This window comes from Penaeus vannamei, chromosome 29, assembly GCF_042767895.1.
Source record: "Penaeus vannamei isolate JL-2024 chromosome 29, ASM4276789v1, whole genome shotgun sequence".
Taxonomy (NCBI): domain Eukaryota; kingdom Metazoa; phylum Arthropoda; class Malacostraca; order Decapoda; family Penaeidae; genus Penaeus; species Penaeus vannamei.
Genome location: NC_091577.1, coordinates 14,315,208 through 14,325,207, shown reverse-complemented (window position 1 = coordinate 14,325,207; position 10,000 = coordinate 14,315,208). Strand labels below are relative to the sequence as shown.

The following is a 10,000-nucleotide window of genomic DNA, read 5'->3' as shown; positions in this document are numbered from 1 at the left end:
AAGAACGAATTAAAAAAAAAAAGAACGAGAGCAAAGATTATCCGTGACCTCCCTCGCGTAAATAACTTTGCCTCTCGATACCCGTTCAATCTGGAATCCATCACTCACTCCCAACATGCAATTTGTGCATTTTTCGCCATGTTGATGGGGAGTGGGGGGGGAGGGAGTGCAGAACTCTAAGGGACTTGGACCGACAGTTTCACTTTCTCTCTTATACGCGAGAGTCCTTTATTTTCTTTTTCTTCTCTTTCTCCTCCTTCCTCCTGTTCTTCTTCATTTTCTTCTTCTTCCCCCTCTCCTTATTCCTCCTCTTCTTCTCCTCCTCATTCCTCTTCCTCTCCTTCTCCTCCTTCCTCCTCCTCCCCCTCTTCTTATTCTTCATTTTTCTTTCTTTTTGGATGGGGGTGGGGGATAAAGGTCGAGAAACTTGTAGGCGCGTCGGAAATGTTTTCCGTGGTGGGGGTTGGGGGAAGGAGGAGGGGGTGGGGGGAGGGGGAGGGAGGAGGGTGGGGGGGGAGGGGAGGGAGGAGGATTCTACGAGGCACTGTGTCCCTTAAAGCGTGTGTGTGGGGCGGACGGGATTGTGGGAGGGGGGGGGGGTGAAGGGGGATGGTGGGGTGAAGGAGGGAAGGAAGGATTCTTTCTACTCCTTAAAAGCGTCGATCCCAAACTTGTGGACTCTTAAGAGGAGGAGGTGGAGTGGTAGCGGTGAGGGAGAAAAGGAGTCTTCTTTACAGCTCTGGAGAGGTGGACAGGAGGGGGGAAAGGTGGAAGGGAGAAAGGAAAGGCGGGAAGGTGGAGAGAGAGAGGGAAGGAAGGTGGAGGAGAGGAGATTGAAGGAGGGAGAGGGAAAGGGGGAAGGTGGAGAGAGGAAGAGAGAGAGGAGAGGGTGGAAGGGGAGACAGGGAGGGAATGTAGAAGAGGGAGGGAGGGAGGGAGGGAAGGGTGGGAGGAGGGAGAGAGGGAAGGTGCAGGAACGGAGGGAGGGAAGGTGGAGGAATGGCGGGCGGGAAGGTCGAAGGCAGAGGAGGAGGTGGAGGGTAGCGGTGAGGGAGAAAAGGAAGTTGGAGAGGAGGCAGGAGGGAAGGAAGGTGGAAGGGAGAAAGGAAAGGCGGGAAGGTGGAGAGAGAGAGGGAAGGAAGGAAGTTGGAGAGAGGAAGAGAGGAAAGATGGATGGGAGGGAGAGAGAGAGGGAAGGAAGGAGGTGGGAGAGAGGAAGAGAGGAAAGATGGATGGGAGAGAGAGAGGGAGGGAAGGAAGTTGGAGAGAGGAAGAGAGGAAAGATGGATGGGAGAGAGAGAGGCAAGGAACGAAGTTGGAGAGAGGAAGAGAGGAAAGATGGATGGGAGAGAGAGAGAGAGAGAAGAAGGAAGTTGGAGAGAGGAAGAGAGGAAAGATGGATGGGAGAGAGAGAGAGAGAAGAAAGGAAGTTGGAGAGAGGAAGAGAGGAAAGATGGATGGGAGAGAGAGAGAGGGAAGAAAGGAAGTTGGAGAGAGGAAGAGAGGAAAGATGGATGGGAGAGAGAGCGGGAAGGAAGGAAGTTGGAGAGAGGAAGACGGGGAAAGATGGATGGGAGGGAGAGGGAAGGAAGAGGAAGTTGGAGAGAGGAAGAGAGGAAAAATGGATGATAGAGAGAAAGGGAAGGAAGGAGAGAGGGAATGTAGAAGGGAGGGAGGGAGGGGGGGAGGGAAAAAGGGTTGTTTAAAGCTGCGGACCGTCCAAGACCAAGACCTCTGAGTGCTAAAGGTTACGGCACAGGCCATCTTGACACAGCTGATGACTCGTAAATTGAGGGCAACTTCAGTCACTTCAAACTCTTTTTCGTTTGAATTTCCTCTTTCTCGCCCATCCGTCTCTCTATCCCCTTCGCCGATTACGTGTCTGCCTCTCTGTCTGTCTGTCTGTATCACCATCTCTCTCTCTCTCTCTTTCTCTCTGTCTGTCTCTCCATCTCATTCCCTCTCTCCACCTAACCTCCCTCCCTCTTCCCTCTCCCTTCTGAAAACAGAAATAAAAAGACAGGATAAAAAGGTGAGTCCCGAATTCCTACAGCCTCTTTGACCCTCTTTTGCTCCTCCATCACGCTACCCCCTCTCTCTCTCTCTCTCTCTCTCTCTCTCTCTCTCTCTCTCTCTCTCTCTCTCTCTCTCTCTCTCTCTCTCTCTCTCTCTCTCTCTCTCTCTCTCTCTCTCTCTCCCTTCCTCCCTCCTTTAGTCCAACCTAAATGCAGCTATGACACATGTGTATTCATCTACAAGCTCATTCATGGGAATTATCCGCAATTTCTAATGCCCTTGCAAACTGTAGGGACCACATCAAGTGTCGTGACACGCCAAGTAAATTCTCTTTATGTTAAAAGATCGAGTGCTGATACAGGGGCACGACAAATGGAAATACGTGGACCCAAGTTATGGAACATGTTACTAGATAATATAAGAGGCATTAATAGCTTTTGTAATTTCAAAACGAAATTAAAAGAACGCCTATTAAATAATCAATTGTAAATATGAATGTATTTTTGTAAAGAACAACCACTGTCATTAATGGAATAAAGTGTTTAGACTTTTGACTTTGACTGACTCTCTCTCTCTCTCTCTCTCTCTCCTCCCCGTGTCCATGTGTTCGTGCGTGTGTATGTGCGTGTGCGAGAGGGTTAAGCATAAGCCGCGGGACCCTCTGGAGCCTTGCTGCGGGCCAGCGGCGGCGTCAAATCCCCCCTCCCCCCCTCCCACTCTCCTCCCCTCACTCCTAATCTTTAACCCCCCCCCACACTGCGTGTGTGTGTCCCCTCGAGACTCCTAATCTTTAACCCCGGGACCCTCTGGAGCCCAGAAATGCTGCAGGCCAGCGGCGAGGCGTCCCATGCACCCTCCCCCTCCCAGGGTCTCGTCCGCCGTTACACATCCACAGATATACAGATACACATAAAAAACACGATAGAGGAGAGGAGGCTCCCCTGCACTGTCCTAGGATGATGGGGTCCGTCTGTCTACACACACAGATATACAGATACACATAAAAAACACATATATTCTCTGCCTGTCTGTCTGATGGTCCGTCTGTCTACACACAGATACGTATAAACATATCTCTGATACTCTGTAGGCATGTCTGTCTTTGTGTCTATCTCCTTCACTCTCTCCCTCCCCTTTGCTGACTGCGTGTCTGACTCTCTGTCTGGCTATCTGTCTGTCTCTCCATCTCTCTCTCTCTCTCTGTTTCCCCCCCCTCTTTCTCTTTCTCTCTCACTCACTCCCTTCTTCTCTCTCTCCCTATCTGTTTCCCCCTTCTTTCTTTTTCTCTCTCCCTCTCCCTTCTTCTCTCTCTCCCTATCTGTTTCCCCCTTCTTTCTTTTTCTCTCTCCCTCCCTCCCTTCCTCCCTCTCTCTCTCCCTCTTTCCTTCCTCCCTTCCTCCCTCTCTCTCTCCCTCTTTCCTTCTCCCTCCCTCCCTCTCTTGCGGTATGTCTATAGAGGCGTGAACAAACCCCGTGCTTGTCCCGTTAGCTTCCCTTCGGCCCATTTGCTTCTGGAACTGGACATGCAGTAGGGCCACGTGTCCTGTCATGCGCCTGAATCGGGAATGTGTCATGTCATGCGTTTGAATCGAGAGAGATAGAGAGCGGGGGGGAGCGGGAGAAGTCATGTCATGCGTCTATGATTGGGCGAGTGTCTTGTCATGCGCCCGAATTGGATGTGCAATGGCATGCGTGTCATGTTATGTATTTGTACCTGGTTTGTGTCATGTTCTGCGCCTGAATTGGGTGGGTGTCATGTCATGCATGTTGATAAACCTAGAAACATATTCCACCACCAGTAAGAAAGCAACTGTAAAAAAGAATTAAGAACGGAATGAAAAATACTCCATCGAAATAAAACAGCAACAACAACAACGACCTTTAACTCTTTAAGGCATGATATTCCCTCAACCAAATCTCTAACACAAACAAAGACACCATCCCTCGCTAAAAGGCAAAACAAGAGAACACAAATACACACACACACAAAAAAAAACCCTCATAGGACTTTTCCAGCCCTTGAAGTCCACGCGCAGGGACCCCACCCCTCCCCCTACCCCCAATTCCCTAGTTAGCCTCCCCTCTCCCCCTCCCTCTCTCTCCCCCTACCCCCAACCCCACATAGTCAGCCTCCCCCCTCCCCCGCGCCCGGACCCCTCTCCTCCACCCCTCCCCCTACCCCCAACCAACCCCTAGCGTCAGCCTCCCACCTCCCCCACGCGCCCGGACCCCATAACCAGCCCCCCCTTTCCCCCTACCCCCTTCCCCTCTCCCCCCCTAAAACGAGGGACAGAGATTCCGCTAAACAAGTGTCGGCGCGCGGGCGGGACACGGCGAGGATAGATGGGCGTAGCAACCTCGCTGCGCCGTTTCCCCTCTTCCTTTTTTATGCTCCTCGGCTCCGTCTCCCCTCGCCCTTCCCTCTCCCTCTCCCTCCCCTTCTCTCCTTCTTTCCTCCTCGTTTCCATCTCCCCTCGGCCTTCCCTCTCCCTCTCCCTCCCCTTCTCTCCTTCTCTCCTCCTCGTCTCCATCCCCTCGCCCTTCCCTCTCCCTCTCCCTCCCCTTCTCTCCTTCTTTCCTCCTCGTTTCCATCTCCCCTCGGCCTTCCCTCTCCCTCTCCCTCCCCTTCTCTCCCTTCTCTCCTCCTCGTTTCCATCTCCCCTCGGCCTTCACTCTCCCTCTCCCTCCCCTTCCTCCTCTCGTTTCCATCTCCCCTCGGCCTTCACTCTCCCTCCCTCCCCTTCTCTCCTTCTCTCCTCCTCGTTTCCATCTCCCCTCGGCCTTCACTCTCCCTCTCCCTCCCCTTCACCTTCTCTCCTCCTCGTTTCCATCTCCCCTCGGCCTTCACTCTCCCTATCCCTCCCCTTCTCTCCTCCTCGTTTCCATCTCCCCTCGCCCTTCCTTCTCTCCTTCTCTATCCTCCTCATCTCCGTCTCCCCTCGCCCTTCCTCTCCCTCTCCCTCCCCCTCACTCCTTCCCTTTCCTCTTCATCTCTGTCGCCCGTCTCCCCTCTCCCTTCCTTCTCCTTACTCTCTGGTCTCCTTCTCTTTCCTCCTCATCTTCCTCCTTCCTTGCCCTTCCCTTCTCTCTTCTTTCCCCTCTCCTTCCTTCTATTTATTCCTCATCTCTCTCCCTTCGTCCTTCTATCTCCCCTCTCCTTCACCCTTCCCATCCCCCTCTCCATCCCTTTACTCCTCATCTCCATCCCCCTCTCTCCTTCCCTCCCCTTCCGCCCCCTCACTCCCCCCACCACCATAATTCCATTCCGGTTCCCTAAACAACCCATCCCATCCCTCCACCCCTCTCCCTCCCTTTCTCCCTCCATCCCCTCCCTCCTCCACCCCTCCACCTAGACCCGCGGTTCCCCAAACAACCCATCCCATCCCTCCCCCCCTCTCTCTCCCTTTCTCCCTCCATCCCCTCTCCCCCTCTCCCTCCCTTTCTCCCTCCATCCCCTCCTCCCCCCACCCCTCTCCACCAAAACCCGCCGAGGGGGAAGCCCCGCAACAACGGAGGGGAAACCGCTTCGCTCCCCTCGCAGCCTTCCGCCGACGACGAGGGGGACCCGGTTTCGCGCAACCAGAACTGTCGCGTCGAGAATGTGCGCGCGAAGGGAACCCCGCGTTACGCCCCCCCCCCCGCGTCCCTTAATGGTGCTCGAGTGAAATCGGAGTTGTGAAGTTCCAGTCGAGTCGCGGGGGAAACGGTAGCGAACACTTCAGCAATGGAAAACGGACAGATAGATAGATAGACAAAGGCAGTCATAGAGCGAACAGATAGATAAAGATAGTCATAGAACGAACAGATAGATAGATAGACAAAGGAAGTCATAGAGCGAACAGATAGACAGATAGACAAAGGAAGTCATAGAGCGAACAGATAGATAGAGAGACTAAGATAGTCATAGAACGAACAGATAGGTAGACAAAGATAGTCATAGAACGAACAGATAGATAGACAAAGATAGTCATAGAACGAACAGATAGATAGATAGACAAAGATAGTCATATAGCGACTACTTCAGCAATGGAAAATAGACAGACAGATAGATATATAGATAGTCATAGAGAGAGAGACAGATAGATATATAGAGGTAGAGAGATAGGCAGAAAAATAGACCAAGATAGATAGATAGATAGATAGATAGATAGATAGAGAGAGAGAGAGAGAGAGAGAGAGAGAGAGAGAGAGAGAGAGAGAGAGAGAGAGAGAGAGAGAGAGAGAGAGAGAGAGAGAAATCACTCACGAACACTATACACAACGAACCACATCCAACTACCACTTAGGAAAATCAAACAATCAAACATATAAATAAAGCCTAATTAAACAGCGAAATAAAAGATGGCAGTACTAGCAATAATAAACAGTAATAAAACAACAATAATTCCCAACAACTAGGAAATCTCTCTTCACTCCACTCACGGGAGCAAATCATCTTTCTCTTCCTTCTCTTCCTTCTCCTCCACCTCCCCCCTCCACCCTCACCTCCACCTATATCCCACCCACTCCCTCCCTTTCCCCTCCTCTCCACATCCCCACCCTTCCCTCCTCCACCACCCCCACCCTTTCTCCCCTCTCTCCACCATCTCCACTTCCTCCTACCTCCTCCACCTCCACCCCCAAACTCACCCCACCCCCACCCACCCCTCCCCTTCCACCTCCACCCCCAACACCCCCCATCCACACCTCCACCCTCATTCACCCCCACCCACACCTCCCCCTCCATCTCCACCCCACCCACACCTCCCCTCCATCTCCACCCCCCAACTCATCCCCACCCACACCACCCCCTCCATCTCCACCCCCAACTCACCCCCACCCACTCCCCCCCTCCACCTCCACCTCCCAACTCACCCCCACACACCCCTCCCCTTCCACCTCACCCCAACCCCCCATCCACACCTCCACCTTATTCACCCCCACCCACACCTCCCTCCACCCTCCACCTCCCAACTTACCCCCACCCACACCTTCCCCTCCATCTCCACCCCCAACTCACCCCCATCCACACCTCCACCCTTTATTCACCCCCACCCACACCCTCCCCCTCCATCTCCACCTCCCAACTCACCACCACCCACACCTCCCCTTCCACCTCCACCCCCAACCCACCCACACCTCCACCCCCCAACTCACCCCCACCTCCTCTCCAATTCTTAAAACAAACAAACAAACAAACAAAAAACAAAAACAAAAATCAAATCCCCCACATAAACAAACAGCCAAGACGTCCGCGGATATCTTGCACAATATCTCCCTTTCCGGCCCAGGGCAGCCTCCGGTCGCGATAATGGATAAGGATAGGGAGGCGCCGAGGGGGTGGGGGAGAGGGGAACGGGGAGGGGGGAGAGGAGGGGAGATGAAGAGAGGAGCGGTGAAGGGGGAAGCAAGGAGGGGAGGAGGAGGAGAGGAGGAGAGGAGGGGTGGGTGGGGGGTGTGGGAAAGTGAGGGAGGGAGGAGCGGTGAGGGAGGGAGGGAGGGGAGGGGAGGGGAAGGGAGGAGCGGTGAGGGGAGGGTGGGGGTGAGGAAAGTGAGGAGGGGAGAGGAAGTGAGGAGGAGGAGGGAGGAGAGAGGAAGTGAGGGACGGTGAGGGGGAGAGGATGAGGGAGGGGAGGGAGAGTGGACAAGAGAAGGGAGGGGGAGGGGGAGGGGAAGGGAGGAGGAGAGGAGGGAAGGGAAGAAGGAGGAGGAGAGGAGGGAGGGAGAAGGTGGATGAGCACTGAAGGGAGGGGCGTGAGGAGAAGGACGAGGAGATGTGAAGGAGCGCCGAGGGGGAAGGGCGGGGAGGGGAGGGGGTGAGGGTGAGGGGGTGAGGGGGCAGGCCTGAGGGGACGGGGGAAGTTGCGCTCTTATTGCAGGGTGATGCTGCCGCTGCAATACGAGCAAGGGTGATAGATTAACAGCTGTGGCGGCGGCAAGAAACTCAAACGAACTTCTGTGAATTTCATATATACATATGTTTTCCCCCCCCCCCACCCCCCCCCCACCCCCTATCCCTACTCCAAAGACAGTTAGAAGAAAATTAAAAAGATGGCATAACTAGATTAAAAAAAAAAAAAAAAAAACATAAAAATAAAATAAAAATAAATGTAACAAGATGGCATAACTAGATAAAAAAAATAAATGGAAATAAATAAATGAACAAAATAAAATATTGGAATTAAGCCCCGTCTTATTCTCATATCTCTCTCCATTATCGTACATCTTTACCTCCTGTTTCTTGTTCTTACTGCCTTCTCGCTTTCTATTCTTCTTATCTTTTTTCACATATCGTTATCTTTACCTATTTCGTCTTTCTCTTTTTCCCCTTCTCGTTTTCTCCTTTCCTCCCTCTTTCTCTCCTCCCCTCCCTCCTTCCCTTCTTCCCTCCCTATTTCTTTCCTTCCTATAGCTCCTTCCTCTATCCCTCCCTTTCGTTACATATATTTAATTTTATTATCCTTTCCTTCCATTTTCTTTTCCTCTCTCTCTAACTGCCCTTCGGAACATTAATTCTTTAACAGTCCATTACCAGCTACATCCGCCTCTCCTTCCTTTACGCCCATTCGCTATTTTTCTTCTCTCTCTCTCTGTTGCTCTTCTCTTTCTCTTCTTCCGTCTCCTTCATTTCCTTATTTGTCATCTTCGTTTCCTTCTAGTCCCTCATTTCCTTATTTGCCGTCTTCGTTTCCTCCATTTCCTTATTTGCCATCTATCTTTCTTTTGCGCTGATTTCTACAGTTTTTCCCTCTTCTCGTAGTCTACTCATTCGTCTTTCATTTGTATGTTTTCCCCCTTTTTCTACTTCAATAGCTTTTTCATTATCTTTTAATCATCTCTGTCCATCCTTTCTCTTCCTCCTCCCTTCCCTTCCTTCTCTTCTATATCTTCCTTCCTCCTTCCCTCCTTTCTTTTACTTCTCCATTCCCTCCTATTTCTTCCTCCCTCACTTCCTTCCCTCCTCTTCTCCTTTCCGTCATTTCTCTGACTTCTCTCTTCCCTCCTATTTCTTCCTCCCTCACTTCCTTCCCTTCTCTTCTTCTCCCTTCCCTTCTTTTTTTTTCCTCGATGTCCTTCCTCTACATCATCAATCCTTCCCTTCGGCTGCCCTTTTATTCCATCTTTTCCTTCTTCTCTTCCATTTTCTTCAGCCTCTTTCCCTCCCTACGTCCACCCCCATAAAATCTGATATTTCCTCTCTTAAGGTCCATTTCTCCATCAAGCTACCATTAGGGGGCACCCTTACCTCTTATATTTCGTCTAAGTAATTCCATCCATAGCCAATCTTCCTGTCCGGTAACCCTTTCTTTTATCGGCCTTGCCTTCTCCTTCTCTCACTCTCTGTTTCTGTTTCTTTCCCTGCTCTCTCTCTCTCTCTCTCTCTCTCTCTCTCTCTCTCTCTCTCTCTCTCTCTCTCTCTCTCTCTCTCTCTCTCTCTCTCCCTTGCTTTCACTGTTTCTGTTTCTCTCCTGCTCTCTCTCTCTCTCTCTCTCTCTCTCTCTCTCTCTCTCTCTCTCTCTCTCTCTCTCTCTCTCTCTCTCTCTCTCTCTCTCTCTCTCTCTCTCTCTCTCTCTCTCTCTCTCTCTCTCTCTCTCTCTTCCCTTTTCCTCCCACTATATCCTTCCTATCTTCACCTTCTCCTTTTCTCCCACTCTCTATCTTTCTACTTCTCTGTTTCTCTATTTATCTCCCTCTCTCTCTTCCCGTCATTCTCAGAATAAACCAATAAAAAAAAGAAACGCACAACTAATTAGCTCATTAGCGAATTAATCAAAACGATCATTTATTTCTTTCGCGTAACAATGTCGACAATTTCATTACGTTTTTTTTTTCCGGGGGATACGTATAAATTAATGGAATGACGGAATAAGCCGACGTTACGAAATGTGAACAATAAAAACGATTGAAACGAAAATAAGACAACGCCAATCAAAGTTATGTGGATATTACTGCTACTACTATTACCACTACAATTACCGCCACCACCACCACTACCACTACCACT

At 51.2% G+C, this 10,000-nt stretch overlaps 1 protein-coding gene across 1 annotated transcript in view; it reads right to left on the bottom strand.

Annotated features, from left to right (window-relative positions):
• LOC113812566 (uncharacterized) overlaps positions 1-10,000 on the bottom strand; it is a 159,689-nt gene that overhangs the window by 55,501 nt on the left and 94,188 nt on the right. The window lies entirely within an intron of this gene.